Below are 27,452 nucleotides of genomic sequence, written 5' to 3'. Positions count from 1 at the left end.
TAAAAATACATAATATATAATTTTTAGTGTGTTATTAACTAAACAAAGTGATGTAGGGTATCAAAAGTTCGGGCTTGCCCGACTGTAGCATTCTTACTTGTTTTTATAATAATAATTTTAGCGGCAAAATTTATTTGTACATCTAATATATTTTTGCGAATTTTCTAGCCGATAACTATAATACCATAGTCGATAATTTCCTACGAGAAAAAAATCGTAAGACTTTCGATATATATATTCTTGATCAACATCAAATTCTAAATCGATTTAAGCATATCCGTCTGCGTTCATCTGGGTAATGTCTTTTGTAAACATTCTCCTGGACGTAAACACGAAGTTATCGACTTCAAATTTGGCAAAAAACATTAGAAGTTCTTGTACGTCGGTCGAAGGACACACTCACAGCAACACATAAACTGAGAACAACTCCGTTTTTCAAAGGCAATGAAAAATTACTTTTTTGCTTGTTACTCATAAGCTACAGATTTCTCTGAGGGGTTTAACGTCTGCACCTGGCTTGATGCCTTAATCAGACGGGTTGCCTACAACCATAGGCACTCAATTGGGTTGAGTGATCACCCCCCAGGGGGAGAGACAATCCCCTCATAAGGGGAAAAATTTGTAAAAGAATTTCGAAGTGACCTAAAATTTTCAAGGGACACGCCTATTTCAAAGGACGTGCCTCTACAACGGAAACCTTTATTTTGAAAATAGAAGGAATCAACTACGCCCACTCCATATTAAGGAGCTTGAGAATTTTGTTTTTTTACTTCTTTTGTCTTTTTTTGGGGCAAGCTTCGGTCCCGACTGAATTTAATTTTCTTACTTGTTTTCTTTCGATGTTTTATTAGCTTTTCAAGTTATGTGAGGAAATCGGGTCTTTGTATGAAATCTGATTTTATGCATATGGACTACTTGCTGAAAATGCCTCATATATAATATTAGTATAGTATATAGTATATCACACGAACAGTTAGTTAGGAATTATTTCTTATACATATATATTAAAAAAAAAAAAACTAATTATTAATGCATTAATTCTTGATCTTTGTTGCGCTTGACTTAGGAATGACTTACATATGAGAAACGCCGCATATATGCAGCGTAATTTCGTAGACTTAGACATTAATAACGCGAACAGACAAAAAAAAAAATCGAATCATTAATGCATTAATACTTGATCTTTGTTGCTCGTTTTAGGAAGTGTGCGTTCACGATACGCTCAATTGTTGCGTCTATTAATTAAATTCACATGTTTTTTGTAAAATGTTTGCGCATATGTGTACACATAACTGTTGGAAATTAATCAATTTTATTTAAAAAAAAAATTACGTTCTATTCAGGCCGAATGTCTTAATGTCTTTCCTTAGCTTGAGTATAAGGTAGAGCAGCGATTAATTTATTCGCTACATCGAATCTATAAATATCGTAGATATTATATATCCTCATTTATTGTATCGTAAATATGGGGCAAGACATCACATAGATCGAATACATTTTTACTATTATTATCGCATATATATATCAACTTATCTTATCCTACCATAAATATCGTATTTTGTACATTTTTTATCATATAGCATATATCGGTTATATATTGCGCATCGTATATATGGTATGTGTTTCAATAGTAATCATCGTATATATTATGTATCCTGTCGTGAACATCGTGCTGCGCAATCGTGTATGACATTGTTCATATCGTGCAATATATCGTACTGTTATTATAACGTGGATCGTATCGCGTGCATCGTATATAATAAATCGTTTATTTTTTATTTATTGCTATTATCGTATATATTGTACACACTATCGTAAACATTGTATTGCACATATCTCTGTATTCTGTCTTAAGCGACGTGTATTGTATCGTGCGTATCGCACATAACGCTTAAATATTATTACAGCACATATCGTGCATCACGTCATAAAAACGGTGCGTATCGTGTATCGCACTGAGTATAAAGACTATAGCATACACGGTATATCACATATTTTTTAATTATTGTTAATATTACCATCGTAATCTGGATATCTGTATCTTGTATACCGTATATCGTAAATGGTTTAACGTGCAAGTCGTGTACATCATCGTAAGCATCATTGCCATATTCTGCGTAACAAATAGTATGCATCTTTTCACGCTTGTCGTATTTCGTATCGTAAATAAGGGATATATATCATAACACGTATCGCAATCCCAATAACGGGTATATCATATAACGTATATGATTTATTTTTTAATTATTATTACTGCCCACCAAACTGCGTAGCCTGTCGTAAATATTTTATCCTATCATACACATCGTGCATACTATCGCAAACATCGTCTATTGTAGCGTAAATACCATACTTATCGCATATTTAATATTACCGTATATACCGTATATACAGTAAACACAGCGCCGTGAATAGCGTGTATCGGAACGCACATAATGGGTACATTCTACACCATATATCGCATATATTTTATAATGATTATTATTATTATTCGCAATGGATATAATAAATGGATATAATAACGGATATAGTACATGGTATAATAAACATAATTGATTATGTCATATATATCGTATATGCTTTAACTATTATTATCGTGCATATCGCATAATCATTATTAGAGTAGACATCGCGCATTTCATCGTAAACATAGCGCCGTGAATATCGTGTATCGTAACGCACTTAATTAGTATATCATATATCGCAGATATTTTATAGTTATTGTTCTTATTATTGTCAATGTCCATATTATATATAGTATCATGAACATAATTCATTATGTCGTATATACCGTGTTTGCTTTAGCTATTATTATCGTACATATGGTATATCTCACCGTAAGCGTTTTGCCGTGTATATCGTATATGTCGCATTTATAGCATATTTTCTAATTATCATTACAATCGTATACATTGTGCATCCTATCATAGACATTGTATCGTGCATAGGGAATATCGAAGCATGAAGATCGCCTATAGTGTCGTGGATATCGAATCTTTTAATTATTATAATCCCATGTGCTTTATAGCATATTTTCTTACGAATTGGCAGCGCTTTCTGGGCACTTTTATATCTAAACGAAGTTAAGAAGAACTTTAAAAAAAACTTCAGTTTATTTACATATGGTTTTTTCATAGATATGGGGCTAACCTTGAAGCGATTTAACTGGATTTCGATTTTAATCTAAAAAGTTCAATTCACATAATACGAATACTAGACAAAACAATTTGAAAGTTTTTTTTTTTTTTTTGCAATTTAAGAAATGAGCAAACGGACTACCAATCGACTACGTTTCATACGCTATAGAACCTCTTGTACACAATTGTCCCCTGTTGTGGTTTTTAAAAGGCGACACAAATGCTTAGTATGGTGAACAATCATGATTTTATATTTCATAATAAAAGCGCATAAAGACAGTTACAAAAGCAACGACAACAATAATAACGCAGTCATATTTATTTATTAACAATTTGTATTAATTAATTTGTTGAATGAAAGTTTTTTCCTCTTTGCATAGATATATTTTTTTTCTTTTTTTTTGTTTTGTTTATTATACTTTCACCGTCACCGTTGGGAAAGCTCATAAGCTGTAATGCTTTGTGACATATAGTAAAGTGCGCTCTGTATGATCCCCACATATATGTATTCATGTGCGTGTATATCTATATATTTCTATTATTAATTATAATTGAAAATTTACAATAATAAAGATATGTTTGCGCTTTTTTATTTTTATGTGAGCAATTAAAAAAAACTAGAAAATAAGGTTAAATTTAATAAGATATTAATTGATTTTCAATTTAAAATTTCCGTAAAATTTTTTAAAATATGCGAATGAAAGCGATGGCATCCAATATTATTTAGGCAAAATAATGACATTTATTTTTATTAATACGGATAGTTCACCTGCCATTCTCAAGATAAATAAATTTTTCATCTTAAGTTTAAGCAATTTTCGGGGATCCTCACCAAAAGTCATCGACACTTATCAGGGATGGGCGAATGTAACTCTTAGAGCTCAATAAGCCGATTAAAGCTGTGTTCGAGCGATAACTCATTCTTAGCCGTCGTGCTGTTTGTGCTACGTATTAAGAGCTGCGCAATCAACTTTTCGATTTAATTAACGCCTATCTTGCCAAAGCGGCGGCAAGATATCTAATGATTACTTTGTTTCCTGTTGCAGTAGGATTTTATTTATTTAGAACAGGTTTTCGAGCATAACATTAATTGTACAAAATATTATATCAGGGTGTATGTAATGTCACACCTAGTATTTCCTAAAGCCTCCCCCATATTTTTCTATAGGACTACGGAATAGGTATTGAGGATTTGGTCATCACTTTTGATGTGCGAAAACAAGCAATATCGACAGATAGTCACATCTGCCTATCTGTTTATCGATTGACATTTCAATTACGGTCAGATTATTCTCGATTGATGCACCCAGTGAAGAGTTCATCTCATCGCGTCCGATAGGACACGGAGCCCGAAAATCCCCATCAATCGTCCCGCGGTTAATTACTCCAAGAGTGCTAGATGGGGGCACACATGTAGATGTTGCCCAACTCAAAATCCTCTCTTTTCTTTGGGTCACTAGGGCCACTAGGTAGCAATTCAACTTCTTCTCTCGGCATGTAGGCTAATCAAAACCAACACGAAACTGCCGCAACTGTCGTTGTCTGGCCGAAGTTGAAAGACAGGGACTCCTGATATCAGTGGTATCAGAAACGAGAAGATAATAGTCGTTAAAATCGAAAATTTTCGTTCAATTACTTTCTTTTTACGCTCATTAGGTGAATAAGTAAAAGAAAAAGTTCTAATCGGTTAATTGTTCGCATGTGCGGATATCATAATTTTTTCTAGGTGACCTAAATTTAGGTCAATATTTTCCTTGGTTTTGAAGTGAAATTTTTTTCAGCACTTAATTGAGTCCAAATCAAGAGCGCTTTTGCCTTTAAGTAAAAATATATATATCTCTTGTAGTAATGAAAAACACTTGTGGGAAAATATTTGAAAAATAAGGAGCTACCGGATATCAATTTCATCCATGCCCAGGGAAGGAAAGTTAAGATTATATACGTAAACTCTGAAATTATTAACTTAAAATTGTACAAAATTTTTTTAGCTAAAAGGAAAATTAACTTCAAGAGATTGAGAAAGTCATATTAGCCTGGGGCCGAATCTCATATAGACTCCACCATATTTAGGATATGGGATTCAGAAATTCTCAGTTTTATTTACACCTTTGACAATTTACGAATAATAAACAAAAATCCATGAATTTAAAAAACCAGAGCTCGTATCTTCATTTTTGCGCTCAGGAAGTTTTCCACAGACGAACAAACGGATATGCTGATCAGGAATATAATATATACTCTGCAATGCCCCTGAAGTTTTCCTCTGGGTTTTGCAGACATTGTAATTTAATGTTCATATCGTATAAAAAAGCGCTAAAGCGTGTAAAAAAAAAAAGAAAGAGATGCGTAGGTATTGCGTAGAGAGTTTTTTGTCGCGTCTGCCATAATCAATATAAGTCCTATATGCGGTTCTGGTACTTCTAACTTCCCTGAGGTTGTATTTTAAATTGCTGAAGATTACATTCATTTGCGGGCCTTTGGAGAAGGTTTTCTGAAGGTAGGCTCACGAGAGTGCAATCAGATAAATATTTAAAAAAAAAAAAAAAAATAGATGCGTAGCTCTTGTGTGAATTTTGAACTGCGGCCCCAATAATCAACATGAAATCTGGTCCGTTTAATCGTGCTCGTTCCTCGGATACACTGGCTGACTTTTTTTATACCCTACACATCAACTTGTGGTACATTAAGTTTGCGCGGAAGCATGCAACACCCAGAAGAAATTGAGACAGACCACCTTATTAGTATATTGATCGCTTCAAATATTTCATGAATAAAATCGTCTAAGTCCACGCAGAGTTACAAGTGATCAAATTTCAATTTCTTTAATAAGATAGTATGTTGAAAATTGTCCTATACATGCATGAACATTGAATTTAATTAGATTGAATATAATTTTATGAAATATCAAAACTTAGGTGATTTAGTTTTTCATGTTTTTTTTTTTCATATATCACTTTAAGATTCCAGCCAGTTATTATGCCCTACGCCAATTCTGTTACAAAGGTATAGTGAGTTTATGTGGCTGTATGCAATATTGAAGAGGACACAAGTTAGAGTCATTTGTTGTTAATCGGAACAATTCAGAATCGCTTTTTGAATCGCTTTACGTCCATCAGCCCGCCTGCCTTGATTTCTTGAGTTCAATCTACAGATCGCAATTTTTGCAAAATGTTAATGAAAATTGTTATTTTTATGTGTTGTTACATTTATGTGTTTTGGTCACTCTTCCAACACGTCCTAGGTTGCGCTTTACTTTGAAAAGTCTTTTTATGAACAATGGGGCGGGTGACGTAGGCAACTTAATAGTGCCTCGTGTTTTTATTTCTGGTTAGTATTTTTACTTGTTTAAGCTTACGTAACTGTCGATGAATTTAAGGTATATTATTTATTTTCAATTATGAAAGCCATGCAAGTTCTTATGAGGAGACAGACTACTTATAAATATTTTTTATTAATTTCTTTGTTCAATGTACTCATTTAGCATAAGTAATAGATTTTAAGGAACATTTTTATTATTAAACAAATTTGACACTAAGCCTCACTTATGTATATATGTATATATGATTTACCTTAAATGCATACATAATTATCTTTAGAATTTTGTTTTTTTTTTTTTTTTTTGGGGCTTCACTAGTTCAAGCTTCCAATCGGCATTCATTCTTAATAACGATAATATTATTAATATAGTAATACGCCATAATAATTTTGTATCGTTTATTCGGTGCTATATAGTAAAGACCGCTTATATGGTTTATAATCATATTAATAGTGCTTAATAAATTTTAATAACATTTGCGCTTGTTATCTTTATAACTCCCATCGGTAGTTTAGTCACATATTATAATAATTGTATTTATTGCTATTAAATATATTCAAATTTACTATTATATCACCATATATATATATATATATATATATATATATATATGTATATGTATACATATATATGTATATCTATATGTATATATTCTAACTGTATATAAATATCGAAACTTTTGCAATATGAATAAATTAATTAAGAATTTAGTAAAATTAAATAAATATCGTCAAAGCAAAAGCGTGTTAAATATCAAGAGACTTCTATCAACTTTGACGTTAAATTTAAACTTTAACTTCGCCGTCCATTGACTAATGATAATATTTGTTTTTATAATTGTTGTAAATTTGTTTATAATCTATTGAAGAATATATACTAGCAGTTAGACAGTCTTGTTGTAAAAAAAAAAAAAGAAAAAAAGCCAGACAGTTTTGTTATTAACAAATTCTTTTCTTTTTTTTTTTGCATAACACTTTAAGCCCCTAAGCAATAAGTTAAAATTGCGCACTTAAATCAATTACCGAGAGTTTTAGAAATTCATAGTTAAATCTCTTTGTATACGCATCGCTGGAGGATGAGTGAAGTGTATTACTTTTGTCAATGCATTTGTAACACTCAGAAGGAAACTTCAGTAATTCGAAATTGTTTGAAGTATATCCCTCTGTCCGTCCGCAATGTCTGCTGTAAACATTCTTCTACTCCTCTTTGATCGGCGTCAAATTCTGAATCGATTTCAGCATGTCCGTCTGTTCATCTATGTAATGTCTATTGTAAAAATTCCTTCGGTTACAAAAATGAAGCTATCTGTTCCAAATTTGGCGGAATCTTTGGAACGCACGTCCAAATCGGTCAAAGAATACGTTCACATACAACATAACGTAACATCACCACTGCTTTAAAAAAAAAAAAAATATATATATATAGTCTTTTGCTCGTTATTTATAAACCACAACAGATACGATCCTGCAGCACTTTTACGAAAATAGAAAAAGTAGGTCGCGTTCACTCAATATTTTCGAATATTGAAATTTCATTCATGGATTTCATCAAGTTTGCATTTTATTAATCAGTATAAAATCAATATCAATGAACCTTTCTAGCCATGTTTGTCAGTCCGTCTGTCCATCTGTCTGTGAATTGCTGCGTTGTATGTAGAGCAGGGAAAGTTAGCTTTTTTCCCTTGTTTTAAATCTTCCTTAGAATAACGATAATGGGTGTGAAAGATTTTGTCGCATCCGAATAAACTTTGCGTATTAAATAAATTTTTTGCAGTTTTGCGATCAGATTGAAAGTGGATTGGGCTCCCTTTGCCAGTTGATTTGATGATAAAAAAAAAACCAAATGAAATCGGGTTATGAGGTCTTAATTTCGATTTAAAATCCGAATAACCAGACAGGGAGGCCAGATTGGCCAGATTCTATATACAAATATTTGATAAATTTAGGGTATCTTCTTAGAAAAAAGCGATCGGTTTTTTCCCCATTCTAAACAGACCCTGATGCCGATTAAGGCAATTTTCTATTTATACAAAAACGGTTTCAAAAGGCAGAGGGGTGAACCTATTTGTTCGACTCTGGTCAGGAAATTATATGTATTATGCAGTAGAGATTATATTAACCGAAACCCGGCGGTCGATATCCTGGGTCAGATTTAATAAGTTGTTGTTTCTGGCGCTCTACGTGCAATGACTGGCGCTGCTTTGTTCGTCAGTCATTGTTTCGATTGGCATTCGATGATTCGCAAAACTTGTAGTGGAAAATTAATACATGACGCAGATAATTCGGATGCTTTCCACAAATCTTTTGATACCAACGGAGCACATCTAGAATTTTTAAAATATCGCACATACATCTAATACGTCAGCTCGGGACTCGCCCTGAGGGGAATTTTTTTCGACTTTAGATCGATCCTATAACGATGAATAGAAATCGTATAAAAATAGATGCTGTATACGACATCTGTCATGTAATCTTGGTTTATTACCAGCGGAATAATAAACTTAGTTTAATCTCATCCTACACCGATAGCAAAAAAAGTAGGCAAAACAAGTAACAAAATTAAATTTGGCTGTGACCGAATCTTTTATACCCATTAGAGGAAAAAAGACAAATTTTCTTACCCTATATTATTTGGTGGGCGTGGCTGATCGTTTCTGTGCAATTTTTGAGTACCAACAAACAACACTTCAAGGAAAATTGTTCTCAATTGTACGTCCTTTGATCGGCTCGGGTCACTTTCATAATTTTTTGCGCAAAGTTTTATGCGATGTCTTTATTTTTGCGAACGGGGGAATGTTTATCATAGCTGCTATACAGATAAGCAGATCGATAGACGGACAGACAAATAGACGGATACGTTTAAATAGATTCCAAATTTGACATTGGCGGAGAATGTGTCATGGGGGTTTTGAAGCTTGCTTCTACGGGTTATAAAAGTTTGACAAAAACATGAAATTTTTTGCACTGTAATCTTGGGAAGACGAGGCCATTTTTTCCATTTTTCTGCAGATAATAAACCATTGATCGCAGAATATACACTCAACGTGTTATGGGTAATAAGCAAAAAGCCTCCAATATTCCTGCCAAATTGGAAGGTGATAGCTCCATTTTTCTAATCGGAAGATGGATAGACGGATATGCTTAAATCGATTCCGAATTCGATGCTGATCGAGAAGAAGTAGGATAATGCTTGTGGCAGACATTACATAGACAGAGAAACGGGCGGACAGGGGGACATAACTCGAATGCTTTCGAATTTGATGCTGATAAAGAAAGAGTAGAAGAATGCTTACAGCAGACGCTACGAACGGATAATAGGACAGATTTCTCATGGGGTTTAACGTCTGCACCTGGCGTGATGCCTTAATCAGACGGGTTGCCTACAACCATAGGCACTCATTTAAGTCGAATGATCACCCCCCGGGGGGGGAAAGACAATCCCCTAATAAGGGGGCCTTTCTTACCCCGAGGTGCTCAGATAGCGCACCGGGTATGGCCGAATGAACCGCCACTCTGGTAGGTGGTGAGGCCTATCCTCACCTCGAATTTTTCCAATGGCTATGGCAAGGTGAAAACCACAGCCACCACGATACTCCCCGAAGGGCCGTACCCAGCAGTCAGGGCTCATAGGCACGATATACTCTCCGGCGTACCTTCCTAGTTCTCCAACCTGTGAGCGGGCTCCTGACCCCCGTGGAACCAAATATTTTAGACTACAAAGCTTTTAGTATAACTTTGCGCTTTGTATCACATAAAGTAATACTCGCCTCTCTTGCCACTCTTGCCTTTAGACTATTACCATACCGTCAAGGTTGGCCAAATCCCGAACTATCTATCTTCAAGATATACAGTTGTCGGGCGTATCAACTGACATGGCCAGATTTTCCATGTTCTCACCAATACTATATTCGTTGTACTTGTACAAACCAGCTACCATTGAGTCTGGTTAGACTTTCCTTTACAGTAAAAGCTTATTGAGAGGATATATAAAACTATATCCCAGTGAACCCCTAAAACAATCTTTCAGAAAAACTCGTCGCCGAGTTATAATAGTCCAAGCCTTAAACTCTTCTTAGCCGGATAAGCCGTTGCCCGGGGATCACCACAAGGAGGTGAGAGTTTCGGCACATCTATGCCGACCTGCAAAGCATAGTTTATCCCCCCGGATAATAGTTTTCATCGACTCAAAATTTGGTACTAAACAAAAATATACTCATTTAATAGGGTTGCTGAGGCTTCCTTCTCGACGCTGAAAACGTTTTGACAAAATGAATACAATCCCCATTCCTTTGGTGATATATATAAGATTACTATAAAATCTATAATCTGCTAATAGGTATATGTATCTGTATGTATAGGCTTTTATATGTAGATCTATACATGTAGGCTTTTTTATATATAGATGTATATTTGTGTTTACACGTGAGTGACTTAGCTGCATTGTTAATCGATTTAAATGTAGCTTTGATGATAACAATTCAACCGTGTAAGAGTATCAGTAACTTCTTTTAATAGGTAGTTTCATTAATCGACCCCTTATGCTACTTTATTCTAATTTTGTTGATGTCAAGCAATTTTAATTAATTTCATGGCAGTAATCATTTACAACAACTAGTAGCCGTTCTATTCGACGATATACATACACATATGCACATGTGCGATATGCATGTTAGCCCGCATTTATTTACTGTTTACATTCTCACCTTTACTTTGTTTTGATAGCTAACATCACATAGAGAAAATGCAAACACAACACAATGCCAAAAACGAAAAGCGACAGCAAAAAAAAAAAAAAAAAAAAAACAGAAAAAACAAAAAAGAAAGAAAAACAGTACCTTATGAAGGCATGGGGATTCATATTTCACCGCCAACGCCAATATACACACACATATTTAAACTTTAGGAAACATTGTGTTATCATTTTGCTTTCATTTATTTTATTTGACTGTTGGTATTACATACTGCGATTGTCTGTTATTTCAGGGCAACCGGTAAGTTATCTTTACATATAAATGTTTGTTTTTAATTTTTGCCTGCAGTTATTTTACAGTGACATTGCCTCTGATAGCAACTAATATTGCACTAAAATTTATAAGTACAGATTGAAAGTATATTCATTTGTTTATTACGTTTGCAACTTTGAGTAATTGAACGTTTCATAATGTATTCGTTCCTCAACAGCATTGGGATAGACATTCCCTGTAAGACATATTTTTATAATGACTCTCTTATCTCAGCCTCTGACGCTTACAATATCCGTGCAAAGCGTAATATGATAGGGTTTAAATTTTTTAAGACTACTTGGAGATGATTGTTCTTTACTACTCGTCATCCTCGAGAGCAATAGAATGAAATCGTGCATTAATGCAGCTCCGCTATGTTCGTAAGCATCATTTGTGTTCCCAGTAGACCTAATTTTATTTGTGTTTTTTTTTTTAGTAACACATCATACCACGATGTGACCCTGAGTCAATAATGACAATCCTGGGATTAATTAAAATGCTACTATTTTTGTTTATAGTTCGAATTAGTTTATTTCTCTAAAGAAGCTGACGTCTACACTAATTATAAATTATTACACACAGGCCAAATATTTTTTTATTTATAAATAAAAAAAACCTTCAAAAAAGTTAAGAAAAAAATTTTTTTTTAATGCAAATTCTGCATAAACTTTGGGTCAGTTCATGGTTCATAAAGAAATTGTTCTGACACAGTAATCGGAGTTCCTCAACCCATATCAATCCTAAATTTCATCCTCGTTTAAGTCTCTCCTGCTTAAGACGCATAATTCCTGCTTATTATATGACTATGAGTCGCATCTTGCTATAATAGCATACACTTTGTGATAGAAGTTCATTTTGATATCGTTACTAACTGCAAATTAACAAACATTTTTATACCCTACACCACTTATCGTACGGGGTATAGTAAGTTGATGCGGTTTAAAGGAAAAGTGATTGGAAAGGTTTAAGATAGACCCGCCTTTTATTATACTGATTGATTTAGAATCATAATCTGAATTGATTGAAGCCTTCCTGTCCGCCTGATGTCTGGCTTTGTAAATTTGAGTTCAAACTATAATCAGGTCGCAGTTTTTGCGATATCTTGAGGAAATTTGGTATAGTGACGTGCTTTGACCCAAGAACGAACGCTATTGAAAATGGTTCGGATCGATCCACTTTTTCGACCACTCTCCATTTAATCCCCTATTCTGAAAAGCAATTGCAATTTTCAAAAGTTCTCGGCAAAAGTGGCTAAGTATTAGTATTTTGTCATTCTAAATTGGTATGAAATCTTTGCACGGGCTGAACCCCCTCCCATATAAGGGAAACTGAAGTTCATATGACAAAAAGGTGCAATTTTCAATTCTTGACAATGAAAATTATATCACATTAGTGACACAACATAAAAAAATTAACTGTACCAAATGTGGACCATCTCGGCTTATTTTTTGCACTCTTCCCTAACAAGGATTTTCACGAAAATTGATCCCTTGTAGAGCAGAAAAGTCAAAATTTGTATAAGAACCCACACGACTATTATCAGATCCTACCCATATAAGCATTTTTTAGAAAATTTTCGTGTTTTGGTGCAGAAAAGTTTAAGGTTTAATATTCTACGTTGAAAATTAATCCATAATAGTAATATCATATAAAAATTAACTCCACAAAATTTGGACCACGTACGGCTATTGTCCTGATTGTCACGAAAATTTTTGTTTTTTAGGGCAGAAAAGTTTTATTATATTAAGATGAAAGGTGACCCACGATACTATTTTGATATTAAAATTAAATGTGTTAAATTTTGAACACGTACCACACTTTCCGAACCCCTTGGACACAACCATTCTTTCGGAAAGTAAGCCTTTAGTTGCAAAAAGATCTGATTTTTAATTCGCAGACCCATAATAATAAGTTCCTATAAAAACAGGGTCTAATTTCTGTGTTCTATGGTATAAATGGGGATTGTGTTTTGTGGTGTAGGTGTGGTGTAGGGTATTTATTGCTCGGCCTTGCCCGACCATAACCTCCTAACTTGTTAAAAAATATTAAGGAACGACTTTTATTCACTTTCTCAATCCCTTCTGCCATGACAATTGGGTAAGAAAAATTTGTCGGTATGATTACCCTCGTCCATGATTGAAAGTTAATTTTTCAAAGGATCATTGGCCATTGTTCATATGCCTTAAAAATTTCGTATTATCTTTCCAAGAACATCTTCATCAAAGGTTTTGTTTATTTATTTTTTATTTTATATATTTATTTATTTATTTTCGTATAGAGAGAATTCAAATTTAATACAGTATATAGATTTAAGTTCAATACTTAACACTAAGGCTCGGAAGGAATCTTAAAATCACGAAACTAATTTATAGTCATAAGAATAAGAAAAGAAAAAAGGCATATACAGTGTAATAGCACACGCAAAGTCGGTATATATCCATCAAGAGTATACATACCACGTGGGCAATTATCAATCAATCAATCAATCGATCAATGACAATAATTTTAAAGTTTGGCAAAAATGTATAGTCGGCTTACATTACTCGCATAGAAGTCGATAATTTTTATCGTTTGGAAAAAGCTGCGATAGATGGAATATTTGATTTTTCAACACTAATTTGTTTTTGAGGGATGGACGGTTCCTTTGAGCTGTGAAGTTCAAGTTTTAATTCATTCATTCATTTTTAATTCTAGACCGCGGACAGCTTTACATATTGCGCAGGAAAGGTTGCCTGCTGACTCTCTGCTGTAAACTCTCTTTGTGTATCTGAATTTGTTTTGATGGCGGGTTTAGATAATGTAGAAGAAAGCCTTAGTTCCGAGTTTGTGCGCTTGAACGTCTTAAACGCTTACTTGAGAATTTCGTAGTTGAATTCCTTTTTACGGATTGACAGCTCTTCCTGTCAAGCTTACCTAATCCAGAATTTCGCATTCACGTGTTCTAGCACGCGTTAATCGTCTGGTTGGTTCTTCGCATTCACGTAGTTTAGCACAAGTTAAACGTCTCGTTGGTTCTTCTTCTTGTATTGCAGTGTTTGTTACAGATGTGATGCTTTCGTTCGCAACCCGGAATGAGAGGATTAGACTCGATTGTTTCGCAAGGAGTTTTAAATCGCTTAGCCCTCGGTGAGTTGTCTCCGATATGCGCAAAAACTGTTTGAAGCCTACGTTCATTAATTTTACCAAACCATTTTCTTCGCCTTGTTTGCCATCACCGTCGTTTTCTACCTCCGGCAACAGGAGGCGAGAGTCATTAATGCGCTTTTCTAACCGTTGCATTGTACACCTAAGCAGCTCGTGCATCGAAATGCAATCTAGTCTTGATGTATTACCTCTTCAGTTAGCTGTTTCATAAACGTGTCCACGTTATACGCTTGAGGGAATGGTTTATCTTTTGCCCATGTAGAAGAGCCGTCCATTTTATTTTCATCGTTGAAAATTTTTAAATTATCCCTTAAGCGGGCAAACCATTGCATATTTTCCGGCATATTTTCTACTTTTTCTTTATTAGCACGACGGCTACAGAATATTGATCACTCGAAAAGACATTTCTCTTCAAATTTCGGATTTTCCCCACCACCGAAGGATAAAGTATATATATTGTTAAGCTTCTGAAAGAAAATATTCTGCATGATTTTTTTTTCATATCCATTATCGTTTGTCGAAACATTGCAATGCCCAGAAGTAAGTTTCAGAAAGCTTGCAAAGTATATATAGTTTCGATCAGAATGAAACTCTGAATCGATTTAAGCATGTCCGTCTGTTGTAGACAATCTCTTGGCTGCAAAAATGAAGTTATCAGCTTGAAATTTGACTAAATCGCTCGAAGGAAACGTCTACGCTATTAACTGAGAGCACAATTTTTTCTTCTTTATACATAGACTACAGCAGATTTGTCAACAAAAGTTCGAATTTGTATTTTATAGATGATACTATATTGTACGATGTAAGAAAATACGAAAAATTGGCCACACCTATCCAATATTGTAGTCTATCAAAATTTAATTTTTTATTTTTTTTCAATACCTTTATCACACGCAGAAGGTTCAAACATTCCACAAGAAATATATGAATTTTTTGCTATTTACCGATTTGAAATACACCTAAACATGTCCATCCGTCTGTCTGTCCAACTGTTTAGGATCTGTGGTAAACATTTTCCCTTTGGAAAGAAAGAACATCTCGCCTACAAATTTGCGAAAAAATTATAAAACGACCCAAACAGGTCAAAGAACACTCTTAACCAAAACTGAGAACATTTTTGCTTTCCGCGTCTTTTGCTCGTCGCTCATAAGCTACTACAGATATACGACATAAATTTTCACAAAATTATTCTACGAACATGTAAAAAATCCGCCATGCCCACCCAATATTAAAGAGTATATAAATTGATACTTTTTTTCAACCTTGTATGGGACAAAGGAAATGGGTAGACAAGACTCTATCGCAACTGATTACAATCTTCTAACATGCTTTTATAAATTTACTTGAGAGTGACAAATGCAGTTTAACGCAATCCATTTCCAATAGTGTTCGCGCCTGCGGCAGTGTACTTTCGTAGAAATATCTCATGAATTGCAAGCTGTAAGTTGAACGCAAGAGAACATGGGCAGATATTAGTGAAAGTGGCAGGGAGACAGAGAGATAGACAGGCAGACACGCTTAAATCGGCACCCGATATGATTCCAAATTCTGAATTGATTGGTATAACAAAAGGTAAGCCCATCCCATGTCCTTCTGTATTTTAAATACATTCAGAAAAATTTAATGTACTTTGTACCACAAATGGTTTAGGGTATAAACCAAAACTTGTTGGTATACGAAATTTCATTGAATTCTTTTAAAAATTGGTGATCATACGGACAGACAAGCTGAGATCGATACAGATTGCTGCATTAATATGATTATTTTCTGTCCGAAAATTGCAATCCGTAAATATCCAATAAAATATGTGCTTTTGAACGTCCTTCCATCTAATTAAAACTGTTGTGGTAGCAAGTCGTTACGTTTTTATTACATGTTTTGCAAATTGTAAGATACACATATTCCGATTTAGTTGTGCCGTTGATTTCTTGATTTCAAATCTCTCTCTTAGCCAACATATTGCGTAGTCAAGAAGGGTGGGATGGAATGCCAAACTATTTTGGTGTTTCTCTTTGAAGTTTCAAATGAGCAAATATCCGGGAAAGTGAGTGTTTTCGAACAGCATGATGGAGATGACTAGGACTGTTTCACGTTGTTTTGGAGATTCCAAGAACTGTACGACCGAATGCTATATTAATTTGGTATTTCTCTTCGAGTTTTTAGTTCACCATTGGAGATGATCGATGATGACTGCTTACATTGTTTGATTTGATTATTCTGTCTGAAATTTCCTAAGAACAAAGGTCCCATAAATGCTCTTGCACATCCTTCAATTTGAATACGACTGTTTTCAATAGCTCTAATGGTTCCAAGAACTGTAGAATAGAATGCTTATCTTAGAATACGTAGCTTCCAGTGGTGGTTTACTTGATTCCCTTCCAAAAATATCGATGTCAAAGATGCATCTGGCTCTGGTCGAGAAGTCGATGCAATTTTGCAAGTGGTGGAGCAAGACCTGCACTTAATATTAACCGCATGAAAGAGTAGGTTACAAAAAGAAACTCAAAACCGCGGAGACTTTTTATATGATCCATTAATCGAATTTTATTAACCTGAATCGAATTTGATTGACTTGAGTTTCTTGTTGTTTGCCCATATGTACTATGGGTTTAGCGTGCCCAAGATTCGACCAATTTGGGGCAACTGTATGTTATATTTGTTTTTGCCGTAGTTACCGGTGCTTGTACCGTTTCTATTTGTGTCAAAGTCAAAGTCAATCTTTTTTTAAATATTTAAACTATATAAAGCAAAATATATGAAACTTTTCCTGTATATATTTTTAAATTAAGCCAAAAAGCTTTAAAATATTTGTATTGAGTGGCTATCAAAAGGTTATACGAATTTCTGAATATCAAACTATTATCATTACGTAAATTTTTCATAATAAATAACAATATTTTATGATAAAGTCCCTCAAGATGATTACACGCGAAAGCAGTGACTATTGAAAAAACCTTAAGTGCATTGATAAGTGGTAAGTAACATTATTTCATCTGCATTTTTTCTCTTAAAGTCAGTTTTTTTATAAAATGTTTCGATGAGTGGTCGATCCCCTTATATGCAATGGATGACATTGTAATATACAACTCTTTTCTTCCCCCTAACTTGAGCTAACTATTTGCATAACAAACGCGAATAATGATGTGGGCAGTGAACAGCTCTTGTGAATCTGCGCTTTGTTATATGAATTTATTATAGTAACGCTGGCGAATCGTACTTGATGATGTTTCCTTTTTATATCGTATATGACTTGTGTATGGTGCAAAGGTGTATTAAGTTTACACAGGTGTATACAACAGAAGGACTTAACTCATAAGGACGGGATAGAAGGACTCACCTTTTATTAAAACGATCGAATTCGAATAACTTTTAGCATCAACCTAAGCTTGTCTATCTGTATGTCTGCTTGTCTTGTCTTCTCGTGTTCAGTCTAAAGGCCGCAACTTTCGGTATACTTTGATGAAGTTTGGCCCAACGACGAATGCAATTGAAAATGGGTTGGATCGGATCACCTTCTTAACCATTTCCCATGTAACGCCTCACTTTGAAAAGTCATTTTATAAATGCCTATAGGGTGGTGTAGGACATTTTATGGTGGACTGCGGTCCACAATAGTGCAATTAATAATTATGATTGCAAATCTTGTGAAATTGAAGAAAAAGAATACGAGATCACTGTTTGCGCCTCTACCAAACATGGCGATCGCGTTGTTCTTCATGTCTTCTTCATGGTGTTTTCATTACATGTTTCGATATGTTTCACGGTAGTTTTGGGCAAATCTAATCTATATATATCCTCTTTAAGTAAAGAGGATCAGACCCCATTTTTTTCAAGCTGTTTTTGAAAAGTCGACATATCAACAACTGTACGACGGTGTAGAGTAAGCAATGATAGGCCCGTGTCTTTACTTGTTTTTAGTTAATTTACCGTGAATTTAAGGAGATTAATTTCCTTTATGATACATAGATTTTGCACTTTTCACCTTAATCGCCTGTTCTCACAGTCCCGCCCACTTTCTTGGGTCAGAGCATCATATAGTGTCCGGCATTGGTATCGGATTCTTCAGATGGCCTTGTGTGCACATAGGATGCGATGGAACATCTCACGCTGTCAGAATCTGTGTGAATCGTTATCAGAGGCGCCCACGTTTATCAGATGGCATCTGAAGAAATTACGGTTCGTCTGGAAGTTTGTGACCAAGCGTACGTCGTAACTTCTTCCTTCAAGTAGCTTATGTGCTGCCCCGAAGAATTTTATAAAACTTTTTGCTTGCCGTTGTCCTGCGCATTGCCTTTAACGGCATTGAGATTTTTTCTTTGTCCATTACAATGCAAGTCTATTAATATGACTTCGTGATACGCAACTGAAAACTTAGTTATCTAACTTGCAATCATTGGATCGCCTACAAAATGAGCAAATGGAAAAAAACAGAATGAAAGAAGTCAGGCTTTAAACTCGAAGCATTTGCAAGGAAGAATGTTTAACCCGTCAAGTGCCACATAAGAGAGAGCAAAGCCACGCCATGCGAATTCGAATGACTCTTAAGTAGTTCTTAGTTCTTGAAAAAAGATTTTCAAGTAAAATCATTCTAAATGATAAGAAAAAAAAAGACCGGTATGATACTCCAATATATATATATATATATATGTATAATCTATAGAATTACTTAGGAGTTTCTACCTAAACATAGCAATCTTTTATTATAATAAGTAACTATTAATATAATGTTTGTATACAATGGTATTGTGGTGTAGCTCGGTATAACAACGCGCTTGGCCTGACGGAGATTTCCTTCAAAACTTGCTAGGCAGTCAACGCCTTAACAAATCTTTTGTTGCTCTTGGCGAGTTAAACATAAAATTTTTAAAACTTATATTTACCAAAAAAGCAAAGTTTGATATTTTGTGTCTCACCAGCATGAGGAAATTCAAAAAATTTTCTTATGTTAACAGCAAAAAAAAGAAAAAAGAGAGAAAAATAAATTTCCTATTAAACCAGTTTTTTTTTTTGCCATTTTCTTACGTCTGATTAAACCCTGCTGTAAGTTGCTTTTGTTACGGTATTAACACTAGTGTACGATCATTTAAACGCAGGCACAAACAATTGGATATAATTTACTATCAAACTTGTGATGGATTTCTTTGGATAACTTTTTGCGAGAGTTTTATTTTCATAATAACAATAATAAGTAATAACAACAATAATAACAATAATAATAAAAAAAATTTAAGCTTCAACTTGATTATGTTGCATGTGCTTCAACTTGAAGCATACAACAACTTGCAATTTTTCATTTTTATGACTTACATCACATCTTGTACAAAAAAAAAAAATAAATAAATAAATTAAATAAATATTTCAACCTTACTCGTATACTTTCGACAACGTTGTTGTTACGCCTGGCATCCATATAATACTGTATAGAATGACTTGCAAAAATGTGCACAAACAAGTTATTAAGTTGGGAATAAAAGCATTCAAACTTTTTATAAACCAGGAAAAAATAATTTACCAAAATTCTTTTTTTTCATTTTTTTTTTCTTTCCCAATTACTGCACTTGAGACATCTTGGTTAGTATAAATATTTCCGTTCCCTTCCATATCCATATTTAGCCATATATTTCTCTTCGTCTAGACAGATGTCGATTGCTTCTTCTTTCAGATTTGTAAAGGTCGTGACAGAAAATGAAAAAGTGCTATGCACTGATGGAATAATAACTGTGCCGGGTTGTTTCCGGGTTGCTTTTTTATACAAAAATTAATAATAGCTTCGCTTATCATATTTAAAGTTACATTTCATTGGACTGGTTTAGTGTGTCTTTAGTTTGTATGGCTTCGTTGTTCTTTGGCATCACTTCGTTTAATGTTCTTTTGCTGTCCTCGACTTTCGGCGACAGCTATCTAAGAAATCGACGTTGAGAAGCTGCATATTAGGCCTGGTTTCATCAACAGGAAAGCAGATTGTCCGACGACGGAAACCGACATGAAGAAATCATCGGGAGTATCGGGGGTCACCCGTTCGGGGAGTCCTTTGCAAGGCAATCAATTAATATAGAATCTTAAGATTTAAAACGAGTCTGGTTGAGTTGGTGGGAGAAAGATGCTTAGCTGCGTGGGATTGCTGGATTGACGTTTGCCCGTTACACCTTTTTGTTTTAATATGAGGGATCACTCAGGAAATGTCTGCTATTTGTGAAATACGGTCAGTTAGAAGTGAAGAAAGAGAGAGAGATAGAGATTTGAAATTCAATGGGGGGAAAGTTGAATAGGAGTCCAGGAAGCATGGGGAATTCGATTGCAAAAGCAGATAGGATCGAGCGGAGCGATGCCGATAACCCTACGCCTATGCAATGCAATAGATACGTGGGGTTCAGGGTCCCCATCTCACTATGTCGCGCGTCCAGAGGATATGTGTAAGGAATGACTCTGCGGGAATGTCGTCTAGTCACAGCCGCCGAGAATGGAGGAATGCGTTTTTCGGAATAACAGCCAACCACGTGGGCAAAGCATGGCATTTGATTGTCCTCGTCGCTCGGCCCAGTCTTTTAGAGAGTGATCTTGGTGGCCGTGGTTACCCCACTTGTGGGGTATTAAATAATTAGATATTACAGATAAACCTCGCCGTGCCTAGAGGGACCTTACCCAAACCAGTACTCCAGTTGCAGAATTGTATTGCAAACTAGGAAGCACAAGTTATCGCTTGCGGTTAACTCATCAAGGTAATGGTCCTTCATCTGTTGAAATCGATCACGTCGGTGCGTTGACGTTAACTTTCAAAATGTTTCAGACCAATAAATTGCTTCGACGCTGATCATAGTTGCAGGAAAAAGGTGGCCTATACCTATTTTTTCGCATTCTAGAATATAACAACGGCCTGTCTTATAATTGACCTAAATAATATAAGCGAGCATCTCTTGGTATCTATGGAAAGTCAGTTATTTATTATCGCATAAAATTTTTATGACTTTTTTAATATTTTTTAGGCCCCGATTGTCTTCGTTGTCAATGGTGTTGGTTTCATGCCATCAGCAAACCATTGACACTAAGAAGATTTTCAACTAATGCCGAGTTCGCACTAAACTTTTCCCTCATTAAAAAGCCACGTGTAACACAACCATGATAGAAAAATCTTCCCCCGTTTTGAAGTTAAGAAAAGTGATGTCATCGCGATAAATTATGCATAAATGATTGAAATGAAATAAAACATTGATAAGCATCGTTTGAGGTTTTGAACTTTCCGAAAAGAAAGTGCGTGTATCTCTTCACAGAGACGATATGTATATGTATATGTTCATCCCGGAAATTATTGATCGATAAGTCATACTAAATTACTGATAGATAAGATAGATATGCTATTTTATAAATCGATTCATAACGTATTCAAATATATGTTTACACTTTTCTTTCTATATAAATTAATGTTTAAACAATTCGTTTTGAACGTCGTCGTCTCAGCACGACCTTGGGCAATATGACTTCAGGTTTATGTTAGTCAGTTTACTACGGCCTGAGGGCATATTATGAAAACAATAATATTTAAATTAAATTTCTACTCATTCCAATGGCAAGGCCTAAGCAGAGTTTACTTAAAAAAAAAAAAAAAAAAAAAAAAATAAATTGTACACGATTTGTAACAGGCCACTACTGTGTTACGTATTTCATTAGTTCCTTATTGCTCGCTTATAAAAATATATGCAAATGTTATGCTTTTCTCACATTTGATTAGTTGACATAAAACCAGATTTATATTCTATGCGTACGTGTACGATAGATTTATTTACTATAAGGTTATGTTAAATAATCTCTAAATTGTTACATAAAGTTTTGCTTAAAAAAAAAATTACGTTACGAATATTTTATTAAAAATTTTTTTTCTTTTGCTTTTTAGGTCTGGGCCCAAGATATTCAAATTTAAAATTTTTTTCCATTCTTTCGTTGTCGCAAAGACAAGTTGCCTATCTTTCTACTCACCTTGGCTATAATCCGCGATCTTTTACAATAGCGCAAATAAGCAAGAGTTGCGTCTCCTTCTTAGAGCTATATTGCACTTTCTCTATTTATTTTTTTGCGGCTCCATCTTCAACGGTTAAAGAGATATACCAAGCAAAGAAAAGAAGGCTGCAGGCTATAAGCGAATCACGGATGGTACAGAAGAGCTTTCTGTACTTGTAGTACGTAACTTGGTAGTATTTTTAATTTACGTGATTATACAAAGAACTTTATTTTTGCTTGGATAGTAGATATATATTATTTGCATAGTAGATATATATTTTTCTTTGTTTTCGAAAATAAGTTCTCAACCCATTGAAGATTTTAACTTTCGTGAAAAATCAAAAGGTTTAAGGAAATGTTTACGGGCAGAGCAATTCTTATAAGAACTATGCACTATGCATCTACCTCATATGCTATGATGACATATGCTATGATGATAGCCAATATAGATATACATATAGGTGAGCGTATATATGATAAAAGAATACTCAGCGTAGAGGCATCAAAATGTTTCTTCTTCATTACTTTGTTCATTCAAATAATGACTCCTGCGTAAGGATCTTATATATGAAGGCACACGGAAACTTCATAAAATACGTGAATTGATAAATGGAAATGTACATCCAACTTTTTTTTAGATGCGTTTTTTAGAAATCCGTGCAAAATAAAATCATGCAAAAAAATTTATGCGACGTAGGGTATATTTTTTTATATCCTTCACTACGTTAAAAAATAGTCTAAGATGAAAAACCCGTATATACTTTTTCAAAAACCGTGCAAAAACAATAAAAAACCAATTTCTGACCTATTCGAGCTGGATCAAAAATGCTATCATCAGTAGATATATCGAATATGTGTAGCACAGCTATTGCGTTTGATTCTACTGAACAAAGGCCTCCGTTATTAACGGCTAAGTGGCAGTAGGCCAACTCGCTAACACATAAATCCATAGAATTATGATCACAGTAATCCCTTAATGGCATTTCGTTGGTGTGTATATAGATTGCTGCGAGACACTATCAAAATACTACTTTTTTCTTTGGATTCGTGCTAGAACAAAAAATTCAAAATCGTGCAAAAAAGATTGGGCTCTACTTGTTTTTCTTTATTATATCCCCTAACCTTTCACCTCACTTTTTATGATGACTTTTAATCCTTTTCCCGAAGTGATTTTCTGAAAGTATATCAAAGACCGTTGCAACAAACTCTTCATTTTATATTGAAACGGTAACTGCCTTGTTACGATTTTACGTATTTCCACGACCCTCTTTGAAATTGTGATGAATTACAATTTCTAGAATAACGTAGATGTTGTTTGCAATTCTTAGCAGGACTCTCTTGATTCGACTAAGTCTACGTTGCTTCCATACTCTTTTGCAAGTAAGCTAAGAAATTCAATTTTCTTTTCATTTCATCTGTGAAATGTTCAACGAATTGTTGGCAGCCTTTTCGCCAGCCGCTAGCTCCATCTTTAGGTGAAGCATCGCAGATGTGTATTTGGTTTTATTACTTTTAAAATTTGATTTCCTAAAAAATCGATTAGTTTACATGCACACTCACCATGCAGACTCGTTTCATCCATACTCAAGTCTTTCTAGAGCGAGTTTTGTGTGAAGATTGTGGATGCTCTGCTAAGCATTTGTAGTTGCACTGCCTTACTCACTCGTTTTGGTAATAATACGCCGAAAAGGTATTACTTGCCTGCGAAGGCATAAGGTCAACATATTGGACAATGCTCAAAACGTGATCCGAATTTAGCGAATTTTTTTCGAAGAATTTTGCAAATTTCAATTTTTTCCCATATAATTAAGGGCTTTCAAAATAAGGCATTATACGCGGAGCGATCGGAACAGGCTACCGTTCCAAACTCTTTTCAACAGCTTTCATTCTTTGATCAAAGCACGTTTGTGTACTAAATTCCATCAAAATATCTCAAACGTACAGACGGACGGGCAGGCTTGGCAATTAAAGGTGGATCTATTTCAATTTTATCGAGAATTATGAAAAATTAACATTTTTTTTACATAGTTACTTTTCTAAAACCAAGGCCTAATGAATGGTCGTAAAACTGGTTCGATTAAGATGGTTGTTCTTGTAACAAATTAGGTGAGTTATGAAGATATATCGAAAATTATAATTTTTGAGGTTATGTACAATGATTTATAGAAAGACTATAGATGGACAGACAGACAAGCATGCTTAAGTCGCTTTCTGCACAAATGCCCTTAGTAGGAATGGCATAGGGCATAATGGTTCACTTTTAATCGGCGCATCAAATATATTCATATGAACAGTAGAAGTTGCCTTGAAGTCACCAGCAAGAATGCATTTTTGCTGTAATATCTAGGGGGTCTCTCTCTAGGCGAAGTTACGGAAGTTCTCATTTGTATAAATGGTCGTTACAAACGATATGATTGACTTAGCATAAATCCGTTCATTGCAGATGTGTGCATATGTATAACGGAAGAATTATATAAACGAACTGGGTATAGTTTTATAAAGCAACGAGCAAAAGTGTAGGGTACGGCCGCCTGCAGCCTCTCTGTGACGTTACACATTAATCTGCAAAAACACCGCAAAATCTGATTTACTCTCGCTCTCGTGCATGCGTGCGTTTAGTTGGTTGTTATATATTTTTTTTTTTTTATTATTATTATTATTACTAATCTTGAGGTTTATGCATTTGAAAAACGAACGTAAAAAACCGGTTTATAGATTGGAATGCAATACAGTTAAAAAACAAAAACCTTTCATTCATAGCGGTACGTAAGTCAATTTGAAAGAAGGGGTTATCACTAAACCAAATCTTGTTCTAGGTACTGTAAGAATAAGTTGTGAAATAAGCGTAGTTTTATACGAAACCGAGACGGGATTACAGTAACACGTTTTGAAGCCTACAGTGTCCCATATATAGTGGGTAGCTATGCTGTGTGCAGGAGCAATAACGAAGCTTATGATGAAAGTTTGAATGCAACTCTGCAATGTAACCGTATCTATAGAGATCTATTCGGCTCACATACTTTTCTGATGGAATCCTTTACTCCCGTTTTACGACGTTGCGAAGCCCACGACGACAGTGCGAAGATAGTACCGTTCGAACTCCTAAAAATTTTTGCTCCCTTTTTTCTTGTTTTTGACAAAAGTTAGTGATATATTCTCTAATGGAATCCAGTAAAGACATGTCAATTGAACACCATGGGAACACATTAAATAGTTCGATATATTTGCATAGACTACGCTACTGGAAAAAAAAACTCTTGGTTGATAAGTGAATCAAAGCATTTCCTTAATAGCGTCACAGTGTAAATAGTAACATTGGTTTTTAAAGTATACATGTGTGCATGGTGCGTTGGCAATTAGTTGAAATATGTACCCACATATTCCGGCCATTTGTCTGCTGCGTAATGAAGTAGCTATGGGCGATTTAAGGAACAGACTGCAAGTCTGCTCAATTTTAATGACAACATATAAAATTATATGATATAATAACATTTAGGGTTTCTACAAAAGATAAAAAAGAAACGGGATATATAAATGGCTTTTACTTAATATCTATCACTGCACGACGGTGCACGACGTTTAATTGCAAGAGCGAGGATCTAGCGCTTCATTCTTCTGTCCTTATCGCAGTCATACATATATAAGCTAACATATGATGTATATATTAAAATATTTTGTTTTTGTGATTTGGCAACATTTTATAAGTAATTGTCTAACTACAAATCGCATTAATATATTATGCCCACCACTGTAACATGGGGGTATACTAATTTTTTTTTTTTTCCCTAATGTATATAATGCCCAAGAGGAAGCTTCAGAGACTGTCATGAAACTCTTGAATTTTTTCTTTTCCTCGCCGCCGAGGATTTAAAAATTTTTCTTTAGACAAAGAAAAAAAATAAATAAAATAAAAATAAAATAAAACGAATGAAATAATAAAAAAACAAACTAAATGAACGAGAAGGTCTGGTCAGTTTCCGGCTGTGCGTCTGTCGCCAGTGGGTCAGTCGGTCATCGTCTAGCGTCGGCCCTACATGGCCACCATGTGCACGCCCCTACACCTCAGCCACAGCGGTGGCAGCGCACGCTTAGCCACACATGGGTAACAACAAAATCGGATAACTTAAAGGAAAAGATAACATAACTTACAGTACAAGCAAGGTGGTAGTGTTCGTTTCTTGGTGAGTATCACTGCTTTCACTGTCGGCTGCAGCTATCCCAGTGCTCCCGATAAGTTGTTGCTGTTGTTGTTGCTTCTGCCTTCAATTTTATTACCTCCCTCGGATTCGTTGCTGGGGGTGTAACAAGGTGATGGTGACTGCTTCACTGGAAGCGGCGATAAATCCTCAGGACTTTGTTGTAATAAACCAATTAAAAGCCCTTTTTTGTTTTTCGCATTCAGGCATATATTTATTATTCCTCCTTTTTTTTTTTTCAAATATCTTATGCTGCTTCACTGGCTTATTAACTATAAATTTTGTTGTTAACATTAATAAATGGAGTCTAATTATATGTGTAAGTGTTCATTGTGTGTCAAGGGTTTTTTTTTTCCCCCCTTTTTTTTTTTTTATATATTCCCTGCATCACATGGGTTTACGTGTATTATTTGCACAGGCTCTCGCGATAAGCATCCCTAATTAACTTTATATGCGACGGCTGTACCCGTTCTATATGAAAAAAAATAACGTTCTACATATGCTGTTCTTTGCTTTTCGATAATTTTCTTCCACAATAAGCGCGAACTGAGGCAAAAATGAATCATTTAGTTATTTTAATTAAATCGAAGAATTATGCCAACGCCTACGTGATATTAAGACCGTGTCAATCAACAAGCCCTTCATTATCAGTCCTTTTTTTTTTT

General features: G+C 34.7%; 1 protein-coding gene across 1 annotated transcript in view; it reads left to right on the top strand.

Annotated features, from left to right (window-relative positions):
• Positions 1–27,452, top strand: part of LOC119638072 (TLD domain-containing protein 2) — a 239,532-nt gene that overhangs the window by 30,477 nt on the left and 181,603 nt on the right. The window lies entirely within an intron of this gene.

Source organism: Glossina fuscipes, unplaced genomic scaffold, assembly GCF_014805625.2.
Source record: "Glossina fuscipes isolate IAEA_lab_2018 unplaced genomic scaffold, Yale_Gfus_2 73, whole genome shotgun sequence".
NCBI lineage: Eukaryota > Metazoa > Arthropoda > Insecta > Diptera > Glossinidae > Glossina > Glossina fuscipes.
This window is presented reverse-complemented; position numbering and strand designations above follow the sequence as displayed.